Below are 15,183 nucleotides of genomic sequence, written 5' to 3'. Positions count from 1 at the left end.
ACACTGACATCGTGTACTGGCAGGTTAATGAGTGCTAATAAACATGGTCTCTATTTGAGCACCAAATAAAGATGCTTGATGAATGCTTCTTTAACATTTCTGGCTCAGTTTCTTCTTCTGTTTACTCCAGGAAACCCAGAACATGTCAGTCATCTCTTACAAATTTAATCTGACAATATCACCAAATATCACCAGTGGTCTCAAAATCTTTTTTTGTATCACTGTTTTGATCCTGTTTAATTTACTCAAACATCMCTGAAATAATTACAGATTTTTATCAATAGTTTTTATAGTTATTGGTCTTGCTTCTATTTAAACTCCCACTTACAGGATCTCCAGTATCCTGTTTCTTGTCTCTGTCTCACCACCTTTTTGTTGTTTTTCACCTGCAGCTTATCACATAATCTCTTGTTCCTGAGTATATAGCCCAGGTGAGTACTTGTCTTGTTTTTTCCATTTTTGTTTGAAAATATTTTTAAGTCTTCCTGAACTCGTCCTCTATGACTGTTTTCGACTCCTGATTACTCAAGACTTAAYGATTCCTTTTTTTTCTTTCTGTTTATTGTTGATGATTGTGGAGATTGTGTGTTTCTGTTATGTGTGCAGTCATATGCATCTTCTGCAATACAAGACTACAAATGCTGTAACATACTGAAATGCTAAAAAATGCCTATGGCTTTCTAGAGTATATCTGAGATGAATTATTAACATTCTTAGCATTGCTTGTCAATATTCTTTCAAGTTAGTGCAAAGTGAGGAAGAGTTGGTGCACCACTTTAAATATGACCGTGTAAAAAAAAAAAGTTGCTTTAAATGCTGTTCCTATGTTTTACTTCTATCTTTTGGTGTTAACTTTTTCTGATGTATATTTTTGAAAACTTTCAGATGCTATATTAGTGTGTCTGATCAAACTCTTTCCATTAGGCTGTAATAAGACATGTTCACATAGCAGGGCACCTGATGGAACAAGCACTTTGTAACTCTAAAGGACATTCCATGTTTATCATACTCTCTCTTGTGCCGTGTCACAGATCTTCAAATCTCTCTCTGCYGATCACCCCACCAGTCATGTCATTAACTGCCTGCCAACCTTTCTCTAACCCCTGGTACAAGCTTTACTCTTGACATTATGGGAGGGACCACTTATCCACTCAAAGGGCCCATGCTGTGCTGCCTATGCAAACTGCCTGATTAGTTGGCCACCCCTGACTTGCTGTTTGGTATTTGATAAATTGTCCTTCATTTGTCTTTTTTTTTTTAGACCTTTGCATGTTTCCACTTCATCTTCACAGACAGCACACCAAGCAGTTTTCTATTTGTTTAGTCAGCTGTTGATAAAAYCAGTCAAGAAGGTAAGAAAATAAAGTCTTCATATGTTGCATTTAGAGAACAACAATCTATTACTGTTTTCTCAAATCTGACTTGACTACATAGTTTGGCTTTTAAATTGCATCGCTGTGTCASTGTCCTTTTAGGGCAATAAYACAAGCCTGTCCAGAGGCACTAAGGGATCAGAGCTTTCAAAAACATGCCTTCATCTGACTGTCAGAAAAATATTTATTGGGAAAGGGGCCTTTTTTCACCCTCCCATCCTCAGAATGACCTCTGTTTACCTAGGGCATGCCCCCKTTACTCACACACCCTGCAGAACTCCTGCTGGAAATGGGTTTGCATTACAGGGCCCCTGGGAGGCTCGCAGCAGGGACTGGAGGCCGTCAAGAGCAGGCCCCTTTAGCCACGGACAGCTCCTCCGCTCTCGTAGAGTCAGCAAGGGAAAGACCTGAACTTGGGATGACCCCATCAAGCAAAGTCCCCAATGGGTTCATCTACAGGCCACAGCTCCGGATCCCCTCACCCCTAAATTTTCCTGCACTTCTATTTTTTTTTTGAGGCATGTTTTTCCAACCAGGCCGATACATTTTCCAGAGAAGTATCAGTGTCTCTATCCTCCCCACGGCCCCCTCCACACCCCTTCCTGCTTATCTTCTCCCTTTATTTTCTACTAGCACCATAACCCCATCAGCCTTCTCCTTTGAAGAGGCATCTAGTTAACAAGTTTTACTCTTCTCACAAAGATAAGCAAAAACTCTAAAGTTTATTGTCCCTTCATATGATTGTTCCTTTTTATGATCACCACTCAAATGTGCTAGGAGTTCTGTCATTTCCWGGTTTCTTTCTTTTTATCAGATCTTTCTTGATAAATTGAATTTTACATGGTTGATTAAACTATCAGAATTTATATAATTACATACAGAAAGCATTAATTTGAACATGATGTGGGATTAAATATTTTTTCTACAAAAATAATGCTGACTTTATTTACTATATTATGTTCACTCAAGTTTTTTGTAATTTTCTTCGAGATGTTTTGAAGAAATAAACTTTTAGTACATTTGCTACAGCAGGAAGCACTTACTCATGTCCTTGCATGGCCTCATAGGACAGTAACTCCATGAAGGGCCTAAAGTACTTTTACCTCAAGCTTTTTCACATTTGTCAAGTCACATCAACAACTTTGGATGTATTTTATCGGGAACCTTTTAGATTTACCAATAAAAAGTTGTATCTAATTTTGATGTGGAAATGAAAGTCTATGTGATTTTATATTTATACATTTATCTATACACAATTATTCGTGAAGGGTTGTGTGAGTGTGTGTATGTGTGTGGGACTGTTGAGGTGCTCTCCCCAGTGGTTATTGAGGGTACATCCTGGATAGTTTGCCAGTTCGTAACAGGTTTTAAATGTAATTTCTTTATTTTTATATTTTTACAGGAATTAATCTRAAAAGTGCRGCATGCAGATATGTTTAGTACCCAAATCCAATACTTTGCATTACCATATTTTACTGCAATACAGCATGCATATCTCTACTAGATTTTTACTCTTTCTTTATGTGTTATTTTGGTCTAGTGACCTTTATTTGAGAGTGGTTAGACAGGAGGTAATGAGAGACTYAAAGGTCATCAGGCCGGGACTCAAACCTGTGGCGTCCGCTTTGAAAAGTAAGGCCTCTATATGTGGTTTGTGCGTTTACCCCAGGGCCATTACAGAACCCATTTTCACTTCTTGCAACAAATTCTTGACAAAATAGCTCAAATTTTGTCTAATTGAAAGTAGAAAGCCTGCAAACATCCTCAACGTTTTAACTACAGCAAATTCTCAAAGGTATTTTGGTCTGAATATTCAATGTGCCATTTGAACACAAGAAAATGCTTTCATCTAAGCCATTCTTTTCTAACTCAGGATGTATATTTTGGCCAGATGCCTTCATTGGTCTATATAGTGGAGTAACTGTGGCTCTTTGGGTAAAATAGTCGTCTTGTGATTTCARCTTCTTCCTATCATATGTTGATGTGTGTATCATATGTTGATCGGTGTATAAATGTGTGTGTGAATGGGCACAAGAAAAGCATCTTAAATTATGCTGATACCACCATCATGTTTTACCAAAAAACAAAAAAACTGGTGCATACAATGTGATGCTTGCAGCAACTACAAACTAATGGCTTCTGCGTCTGATGACTTAAAAAAAAATCATTCTTTCTTGTCAATAGGGGTCAAGCGGGGTGATATCTATGGGCTGCATGATTAATAGTTGCCCTCTCAGCTGATTCTCTAACTTTAGCTGTGGATGTCTTCAGCTAGTCCAGAGCTCCTATGGCACTCTTGGCTGCTTTTCTGATTAATGTTCTTCTTGTTGGGAATGTCAGTTTAACARGACAGCCATATATTCATTGGTTTGCAGCTGTGCAATATCTTTTTCATTTTTGGATGATGAATTATATAGTACTTTGTGAAATGGCCACAGTTCGACATATGTTTCATAATGTATCCCTGCTGTAACCGCTTCCATATCTTCAGCTGCAAAAACGACATCACTGCAAAAAGAAAGTCTAAACCCTGAGGTTTCTAAACCACTTACTCTCCTCTCCATTATTGCATATTGAGATTATGTCTGTAAACACCAGTCGTACTTGTCAGATTCTTGACAAGGAAAAGACCTGGTGGAGTCCAAACTACACTGGGAACAAGCCCAACAAGCCCTGCTACCCCATATTCCTGCAGCACTCCCCACAAAATTCATTGTGGAATAAGGAGATAACCATTCTCCTGATCAACAAATACCTTTAAATCAGAAAAACAAACTCCTATTATTCCCTAAGCAGTGCAGTAAAAGCAAAGATCTGGTCCATAGTTCCACTGCCAGGATGAAAGCTAAATTGTTCCTCCCAAATCGAGTTTCAGTGAGAGTCTTCTCTTCGACACCACAGAGCAAGCTTTACTCAGGAGGTTTAAAAGTGATAAACTTTGGGTTGTTGGAACACACTCTCGTCCCATTTCTTAAAAATTGGAACCATCACACCTGTCTCCCAGGTCACTGGTGCTGTCCTAATCCTCCATGTGACAATGAAGTGTGTCATCCACACTGTCCAAAGCCTTAAGCATCTGAGGCCAAACATCTTTCACACCTAGGTCCCTTTTTTAATTACCTCTGCAATATGCCCTGTTGATGGAATCAGCCTGTCCCCAAAGGAGAACCGAACCCCACAGTCCTTCTTCAGCCTGATTTCTTCCATCACCATGGCCCGTTCAAATCAAATGTACTCATGCTCCCTCAATCATAATATACATATTTTTTTGGAAGTGTTAGTTGACGATTATCTCACTCTTATGCCAAGGTCTACCAGGTCTACCAGGTCTACCAGCATGGCCTGGTAGCCTTCCTTGCTACAGGATCCAACTCACTATGAGGTGATGTCCAAGCCATAATGCATAGGCTCAGTGACAAAATAAAATGTGTCCTTGAAATGTATGCCAAGGTGGCCTGTTATTAACTGTACTTATAAATCACCATTTGCTTAAACATGGTGTTTGTTATGAACATACCAGAAGTCCAAAAGTAAAACACTGCTTAAATTCATCTTTGGGAGGCCATYCTTTACATGTTTTGTTGAATTGCCACCTTAACATGATGAAGGGTTTGTGGATCCCATGACAATGGGGGCTACTTTTTGGAGCTCCAGCTCTCAGTAGAGAGTTGCATGGCAAACAAACCTAAGGAGAAGGATTAGACCAAAAGTGTTTCAATGATATGAAAAGGCAGAGCACAAGAAGATGCAAACCTTGCCCAGATGAAATATACCAGGCTATCCTGCTGGAGCCATACGTCTAGGAGGAAACTATCAGACAATCACTTGATGTTCAACCTTCAGGTTTGGAGAAACTTATCCCAAAGAAGCCATTGGAAGTTCCATCTGTTAGGGCTCTGCTACTTGCAAGTAAAAATGGTAAGATCTAGTTTCATGCAAGCTGGTTGGCAGGGAATTAACTTGTGGTTAAGGACCAAAGCTAATGTGAGAGGATGAGCGATACCAGCTACATACACCTAAGCACCTTCTCCACAGATATTGGTGTACATATTTTGCAAATAGAAATTTTCCACGTTCCTGCCCATATTCATGTCTACAATAGTGAGAAACATCTGGTAATAGAGACTCACAACTTTGCAAGAACTAAACCAGACATTAATTGGCTAGAGTGAGACTTGACAATGGAGAAGGAGCTTTAGACAGAGGTACCAAAGTCCAGGAGAAGGGCTGGATTCTGTCCTACTTGGAGATACTCAAAAGTCCCCAGCTGATTGCCTCAATTTTGGAGTTCTACCATGTGTGCCAGATGGTCACCTCTATGAGGTTTCAGGTTGCAAGAGTGACTGTTTTCTGTCCTCAAGAATGGAACATCACTTTAGATTATTGGGCTCTCTTGGAGTCTCTGTCCCTTGTTGTGCAAAGAGTGCCCTCTATCAATTCTGCTGTGTTCTTGGGGGACTTTAACGGTCTTGTTGGCAATGATGGTGTCACCTGGAGGATAGATTTTACCAATTGGCAATTTCTAATTGTTATTATACTGTATGTGTTGAGGAAGATTAGATAATCATTGCACTGAACAGGAGTAAAGTGGATTGTAAATTTGATCAAATTAAGATGACGTTTGTTGTGAATGCATGCTATATAACTGCACTGACATAAACATAAACCATTTGACCATGAAACAGATTTCATGGTCAAATGGACTTCAGTTCCGTTACTTATCAGTTTCAATCTGCAAAGGTCAAATGCGGTAATGGGTGTAGAATTGGTCTATTATGCTGTTTGTCCRTTAGACATCTATGTGGATAAGTCACCAAGTCAGTAAGTCAATGTCACAGAGAAATGAAGTCATTTTTTTCTGACCTAACTCTAAACTACTACTCAAGCTCTAACTTCGCTAGACCTTTCCCATTTAGCCTGAGTGCTTCTGTGAGCTCAGAGGAGAGCTGCTGGCAGGCAACCAGACATCAGCAGTGGTAATATAAAGGCTTAAAGACAGACAGGACTCCAGAGGCTCTGGCAAGCCTTCCCTCATGTATTTTGCCTAATAAAGTCCATTACACTCAATATCCTCACCTTAGTTGTCTACCATTTATGACACCATTGAGGGGGCCTGGTGGATTTATGGTTATTAAAATGTCCCCCAGAAAATTGGATTTCTATTAAATGCTAAGGGAAGGAATTTTAACAAGCTAATCTGTTGGCAGGGTCTTCTCAGTTTTCCACTTGAAAGGTGAAAAAGTGAAGGTAAGAAAGTGAAKGCTTGTCTATAGCTTACATAACATTTCACATGGTACCTAGTAAGATTAGTTTTAACTCAAATCATAAACTCACAATAAAAATCAGAGTTAAAGACAGTAAACACCCAATCTGCAAACAGCACCACGAGTACAAGCATATTGAGATTGTCACTGCCACGTAGAAAAATTATGCCTTTGCACCCTCTTGTGGTGCCCATATATAATTACATTTTTTTGTAAGAATAATAAATTGTTTGTTCCTTTATTTTAATTTATGTCTGAAAAATGTATGTACCTTCAATGGATATTAGTTCCCTCAGAAGAATTTATTCAATGTTGTCTAATTTGGAAAGATAAAAATAATAATAATTAAAAAAAAACAAAAACCTCATTTAAGAGCTCAATTAAACTGGGTGCTTTTTCATTTATTTGGAAAAAGCAGTAACCTCTATTCAAAGATAAAGTTCAGGAAGCAAAATAAAAAACCCTGTGATTAAGCTGTCTGGAAAATGTTCAGAACCAGTCGCTTAACAATAGCTGGGAGGCTCTTTTTACAGCTGTTTACAGTTTGAGCTTTTATTACAGAGCGAATTTCATTCAACATCTGCTTGCATCAGTGAACAGGAAAATACAGCTTTGTATGCTGTCCTTTTGTTGTCATTGTGCACTCTCACAGAAATCGTTTCTAGAATTTATGGCATGAAAGATCTGACCTTTTTTTTTTCTTAATTTCATAAGTGAATGACATGCGCTTTTTTTTTCTTTTTTTCTTTATTCAAAGTAATGACTAACTTTGAGACCACAAATATGTGGGGAAGGAGGGTGAAATAGCACGTTTTACAGTTCTTGTTACAGTGCCAGTGAAGCTAAGATAAAACTAAAATGCATTTTTGACATAAATTGAATAAATACATCATGACCAGAACCCTGGAGCACACTCCTGTTGACTTGAACAAGTGTATTCTTATGATTGTAGTAAAGAATCAGTCCAGGCTGTCTCTCCCAGTGGACACCATTACATTTAAAGATATATTCCAACAAATGCATAATAAGCTAAATTTTATTTAGCTTATTATGTTAATAATAAGCTAAATATTATTWGCTTATTAATCATAAGCTTGTATACTACATAATACTTGTGGTCTGTATTAAAAGACTACAAGTAACTGTAGTCTTTTAATACAGTTACTTGTTACACGTGTGACTAACACTGACTGAAGTCACTCTGCTAAACACAAGGTGCCACTGTAGAGAAAATAATACTGCTACACAGCCAGAGTGGCAGCAAGAGTTTATTAGAAGTCCACATTTTGCACACAAAACATATTGACACRAATTGAATGACTCTCCAAGTTGAAATTACTTGTAATGTTTCTTATTCATTATAACACAGCTCTTCATCTATTTGGATCTTGCTACTTCTGACCATGACCTTTACAAATTTGGTTTTCAAAAAATCAATCTAAATGATTATTTTCAGAGGGATAAATAGTATACATTGGCTACTCTGGTTAATAGCATAATCYATCCATCCATTTTCTGCACACCTTTGTCCCAAATAGCATAACGGGTTTGTTCTTTGTTTTTTTTTCTCTGAACATTGAATCCTCCTGGGTGCTTTTGTGAGTAACGCTCTTCTGATTAACGCTTAGTTGGGGGACAACTTAYGTGTTGCAATATGCACACCTATTTTAATAAAATATTAAAACAATTTATTTTTGTAACTGTTACACATGAAGAGTTTAAAAGGTTTTTGACACAAAATAGTAACATTTCCAAACTTGTTTATCCCAAATTTGCCTCAGTCATATAGATAGATTTAATCTCAACTGGATTTCAGCAAAGTTAAAAAGCACATTGGAAAAAGAAAGGTTTGGCATAATAAATGTTGTGATAGGATACACAGACAAAAATACACACAATAGTGTCCTCCTCTGGTTCAAGAAGGACTTGCAGTGGACTGAAAACATTCTAGACAAAAATTTGATCCAAAGAAAGTCTTCAAGTGAAGGTAAAGCCCAGTTACATTTCTGCAATCTTTGCTATAGAAAAACTACAGAATCTCCGTAGTATTCAGATATCCCTTTTTTTTTTTCTTCTCAGATTTTAGCCACATTCTTTATTATCCAAGTGTCTTTTAACAKGGGAAGTCTGCCCTTGTTTAGGTCATGCTGTCTCTCTTATTTAACAAGCTGCAGACCAGTCCCAAGATRGCATGGTACATACATAAGGAATCAGCAACTGTAACATTTTGCATCACAGACTCTGTCCAATATTCAGTCAGTGTTACTTTCTGGAATTTAGCTTGCATTGCTTTCCTCTTCTCTTCAGTCTCAGAAAGCTGCTGCAGAAAGTTTACAACAGTTTTAAAACTCAAATAATGTATATTATAAAGTTCAAAAAACAATTTTAGTCTTTTAATTCAGTTACTTGTTACACTTGTGACTAACACTGACTGAAGTCACTCTACTAAACACAAGGTGCCACTGTAGAGAAAATAATACTGCTACACAGCCAAAGTGGCAGCAAGAGTTTATTAGAAGTTCACATTTTGCACACAAAACGTATAACATTTAAACTTATCATCACTGGATGACCAATCACAGATGCAKATAAATCTTTATTGACTGAAAGCACTACTGTCTACATGTTTGCATAGCTATGCATAAGTATACTATTTTACTCTCCTCCGTTAGCATGAAATGCTTCTCCAGTTCAGAACTATAGTCACTTCACAACTCTAACAGCCATAAACACAATAAAACACAATTTCATTTTTAGAATCTTGACAAGAATTCCTTAAAGTTTATTAGAGACAAATAGTCATGAAATGTCAACAAGGTTCTTCATCAACTTTAATTTCTCCAGCTTAAGTACTCTTTTAATAACTACATTTGAATTTTATTATKTTTTAAAGAATTTCTTTAGTTTTAGTTATTGATCATGAGTACACATTAGTCAATTCACTGTACATTTTCTTTTTGGTTATTGGCTTGTGTCAGAATTGAGTTTTACTCTAATATTTTGCAGAAGTGTGATTGTCTTGTATGCAGTGTCAGTACTACTCCAAGAAATTAAGCTATACCTCAGAATGGAGTTAGTCTTACAAGGCCTGAAAGATCTTACAGATTAGTTATTTGGATGTTTTGTTTTATTATTTCTTTCTACATTTCTTTCAGTTCTTTGAAGTGAAGCAGTGATTACAACCTCCAGCAGTGTCTTATCATCCTGGGGCCTGTAGTGAAAATGCAGCCATCTGCCTGCTTCACAGACCTGTAAAGATCATGTATTTAGATTTTTCAGAGTGATCAATGCAATGTTGCCCTAAGTGCAACTTTAAAAAAATATGCCTTGTCAATTGTCTGAATATTCTTTAAGTCTATACAGACTACAGTTTGTACAATTTAAAATGTATCTGAGTCTCACTGGAGCTTAACATTTCTCTTTATTCTGTACATGTCAGAATCCCAGATGGAGTGGGATTTAAAATGCAATATAAAGGCTACAACAAGAGAGAGGCAAACAGATTACAGGGACAGAGCAGATTATACGACTCGAAGAAGCTCGGGTTTCTTTAATGTTTGCAGCCACATTGCGTATGCAGTCTTAAAGTCTGAGGAAGAAGTTTCTTTTTTTAAACYACCTTCTTGTTTTGCAGCAGCGGCTCATTAGCACAGATGTCCGCACAGATATGGCTATGGTTTGACTAGACCTTTTAATTAGCACATGTCCCAGTGCAAGACGTACATGGAGTGAATTTATGTATGCAGAAGGCAGTAATGTGCCCCATTTCRGCTAGTTAAGGGTTTTTTCTGTTTTTCCCCCACAACAAAAGGACTGACAAATTTAGTTACTATCAAATGGGTTTCAAAAGAAATGAATAACGGCTGTATTCAGAATTAAAAGCCATCAGAATACATGACAGTGTAATGTTCTTTATACCCGTAGAAATAACTGAAGCCTCAGTGTATCAGTTTGATTTCAGAAATTTAATTCAGATTGACTAAATGACCATTAAAAACACTTTTTTGTGTGTCATGTGAACCAATGCAGTAATAAAAAATTATAAAGAAGACACACTCCCCCTTCCCCAAACTTTTTTGTTGTTTCTATTATGAAAGTCATAAAATTCTACAACCTCTGCTTGGACTTAATAAAGAATCAGTATTATTCTTATTATTATTATTATTATTATTATTATTATTATTATTATTATTATTATTATTATTATTATTATTATTATTATTATTATTATTACAACAGTTTTTTTCAGGTAGGAGTTATCACAAAACTGCATAAGGATACAATGTGCTCCTTTAAAATGCCTATCCTGGTTAGATACATCTTTATTTTAGTATTGAKGCTCATCATTATATTCTGCAGATTAGATGCAATGACACTGATTTGTCACCAGATGGCACTCCACGACTATCTYCATTRCATAACTAAATATAATTTACCACCTTTGATTGTGCAATAAAACACATATCTATGTTAAATCAGGGACAAGCTTAGAAGTTTAAAGCTGTACACAGAAATTTAGACAATATTTCTGTTATTCTTTCTGTTGGCTAAAATAAACAAACAAAAAAATTGAATGACTCTCCAAGTTGAAATTACTTGTAATGTTTCTTATTCATTATAACAGAGCTCTTCATCTATTTGGATCTTGCTACTTTTGACCATGACCTTTACAAATTTGGTTTTCAAAAAATCAATCTAAATGATTACTTTCAGAGGGATAAAAAGTATACATTGACAACTCTGGTTAATAGCATATCCATCCATCCATTTTCTGCACACCTTTGTCCCAAATAGCATAATGGGTTTGTTCTTTGTTTTTTTTTCTCTGAACATTGAATCCTCCTGGGCGCTTTTGTGATTAACGCTTAGTTGGGGGACATCGTATGTGTTGCAATATGGCAAAATGAGAATAAAAAATAAGAATTTAAGGGGTATCAATATTTTTGCAAGAAACTGTAAATGTGGGTATCCTTTTCTTGAGTGCTGCAGAAGACTGATGCTTTGGTTTATGTCACAAAAAACAACTGACAGTGCCAGTGATAAAACTTAAAGTAGTGGAAGAAAACCCTATAAGTCCCAATCAATTTCTGCGATGAGAAACTAATCAGTTTGTCTGTGTGAAGGATGTGTTCTTTGAGAATCCTAAATGGGTCAATTCGTGCTCACAGGTATAGTGAGTGTGCTGATCCATCCAATGTCTCTTTCCTTAGCGTAAATAAATGATACWTTTTAATTTAACTTAAAATATTTGAAATAAGTAAAAGCTAGACAAAACTTTCTGCGAAATATTATTTTTGATGAGTTTATGCTATTGCTTTAGTAGACTCAGCAGGGCAGATTTTTTTGTGCAGTGCAGCACTATTGCTTTAGATGTAATACCTTCTGACAAAGTGTCCTGCCTGACGAAGCACGACTGAAGACCTCTCAAATCTCTCTTTAAGCATTCCATAAAGTCATACTCTAACACAGCTTCGGATCTGTTGTTTGAGTGTCAATGGATTTTTATTACAAGGACATAATATGCATCTAATTAGTAAAGTGAATCCGTGAGCTCAGGCAGGATTCTTTGTCACAGCAAGTAGATTGGTTTCTCTGCTAGATGAAATCATTAAGTGTAATCTCTCAGGTGGCGCTTGTTAATGTTAATACAGCAATCACTAGAAAGCACCTTGCTTTCCYAACCTAACAACTTAATAATGAAGTCGTCATTTGTTTTTGCCTTTGGGAAAAAAAACAGTGCCAGGAAAGAGGCTAAATAGTGCAGTAATGTAGAGCTGGGTAAAATTAAACTTTGAAAAATTAAAATGAAAAGTCATGATAAAGTATTTTCATATTTATCCACTATATTTGTTTAAARAGCAGTTTTATTCAAATTTCTTTTCATTTAGCTTTTTTAGTTCTGAGCCGAGTTAATTTTAGTGTGATTATTATTATTTCTCATCCTATCTGTAGTAGTGATTAGTTAACTTCTTTGAATTAAAAATGTTTAAGAAATGAATAATCTAGTGACAAATATTTGCAACCCAATTCTCCAATGYCTAATTAAGCATTTCTTGAAAGTCTTGAATCAACTGCTCTTTTATGTTAGAGCATTTTAAGACACATGAATTAACTGATGCTTTCCTAAGCCCATATAGCAAATTCAAGAATTTCCTTTCTATAAATATTATTTTTGAACAATTAGCCATATTATTCTCAGTAAAAAATATTTGTTGTTATTCCTGTGTGGTAAGAAAAATAATTAGTAGAATTTTTGCACACTACAGGATCAGGATTATGTGTGGTTAGAGTGATGTGGAATTGAACTTAACTGTGGCTCAATGATAGAGCATTTTAGAAAAAAAAAATCATGGTGAAAAAATACAAATTGAAAAAAATAGTGGGTAAGATGAGCTACAGAGTACATGATATTGAGCTAAAATTAAAATAAAATGTTCTATTTTTTGGCACATCCATCATTCCATATATTCCAAGTTTGCTGTTAAGTCAGTGATGTATTTTGATTTAAAGCATGTGCTCAAAAAGGAAAATAGTATTCAGATTTGTTCTCTAATTAGCAGAGATGGGTCAGGATTAAAGGCAGGGAATGCCAAGGGCTGTTGCTTTGCTGTTTATTTATGCATGTATGCCACAAGAGACATGAATAAATGATGAAATAAGCATGTAATACATCATTATCAAAATGGTGGCTAGTAAAACACAAGCCAGAGAGTCATTTGGGGGCAGTTTTGTGTGTTTCACTTAGGGAGAATGTTTTGGGTTTTCAATGTGCTCAGTTATGCACACAAGTGAGAAAAGTGCTTATATCTGTCATGACCTGTGTRAGAATCATAAATAGAGGCCTTTGTTCATGGTGACAACCTGTCTGTTCCTGAAAGGCATCAACTCATCTTTGCTTTAGGATAACTGGCAGTGATTGCTGAGCATGCAAGTACTGTCTCAAAGTAACTGGTCACAATTASCTGAACATTGCCCCAAATTTGAAATTACTCCCCTAAAATAAAAGCATTGACGATCAAAGAATGTGAACTTGACCAAAGTATTTTGTCTTTATTTTAAGCAAATGAGAGCAGCATGAGTCATARCATTTCTTTATTTTTGTTACAGATTTCCTTCTCAACATTCTTGCGTCCAAAGGGGGAAAAAAATGAGATTATTTAATTAAGATCACATTACCAACCCAATTTAATAATCCTAAATTCCAACCCAYTGTAATTTTCTTTCTCTATTTCTTATCCCTCCAATAAAAGTGATGCCTGGTTTCCCCCATGGTCCTTCAATCCCACTCTTTGCTTAGGTAATCTAAACAGATGTGGACTTCCCTCAAAGTCCCCCATCAACTCTGCGCCCCCTCTCACATACACTAATCCGAACCATGACTGTGATAGCAGAGTGCCATCTGCTGTGCTCGAACGCTCTTTGAGATGGGCAGAGCTCCACATCTGGACTACTGCCTGCCCATCCTGTTTTCTACTTATTATCCTCTCTATATACAGTCCCCACCACTCACTCAGAATGCAACAAGGATTTAAAAGCTCATCAGGCTTTATAGTCTTAATAAATCAGCATCACAGTCAGGGATACACCAGATGTTAATATAAGATAATGTGTGCAACTATTTGGAAAGAAAAACAAAATTGAAATCTGATCAAATTAAATACTTTATTGTTTTACATTCACATTTATCATGTTTTTTTCTTTTACCAGCTTCTGATCAGTGGTGAAACTGGAGTTTCGTCCAAGATAAAAACTTGTTTCTACGATTTAGATATAATTACAAGTGCGCAGATATCTTTTTTCTGTACCTATTAACTTGAACACTTCAGTGGCACCAAATATTAACATTGTAACAATTAATGTAAACAATGAATACAGTTCATCAAATGTGTTTTTTAGTGATAAATAATAATGGATGTTGGAAAAGGTTGATACATCATCCAGTTTTATTTTACAACATCAAAGTCAGGTTGCCTCAGTAAAGATCTGAAAACTTACTGATTAAGAACTGGAGATGTTGCAGTTAAACCTCTATTAATTGTCAAAAGATCATTCATTTATATTTTGTCACAGATTCCTGTCAAGACATCTAGAAAGAAATCATCATGTTAATTTTGGATCCTCTGACCACTCACATTTAATGTCCAACAGAAAGAGTTTTGAAAAAAAAAGAAAAACAAAAAGAAGTATTTCCAAAGTGTTCTGCCAGCTGCCACTTAAAGAAACAACTAAGTAATTAGAAATGAAATGAACACTGATTTCCAACACTTTAGATCTGATGAGTTACAGTTATCACCATGTGGTCATCAGAGGGTTAACCACTGATGATCTGCACTCGGTGCTGTAAATGAGATATTCAGTTTGATGCCAGAAATGCCAGTCCAGCAGATTAGCTTTGAAATTTACAATCTGTAACTGCTAAGGGATTCCATGTCCAGAAATAAGAGAGTAATTATTGCCCCCCTGGAGTAATTAGTATATATCCAGACAAGAGTGTATTGAGCGGTAGTAGATGTTTGCATATATTCATGACAGGCATAAGTGTCATG

This window comes from Poecilia reticulata, linkage group LG5 (genome assembly GCF_000633615.1).
Source record: "Poecilia reticulata strain Guanapo linkage group LG5, Guppy_female_1.0+MT, whole genome shotgun sequence".
In the NCBI taxonomy this organism is placed as follows: domain Eukaryota; kingdom Metazoa; phylum Chordata; class Actinopteri; order Cyprinodontiformes; family Poeciliidae; genus Poecilia; species Poecilia reticulata.
The sequence above is the reverse complement of the archived record's forward strand: the minus strand, read 5'-3'. Positions refer to the sequence as shown.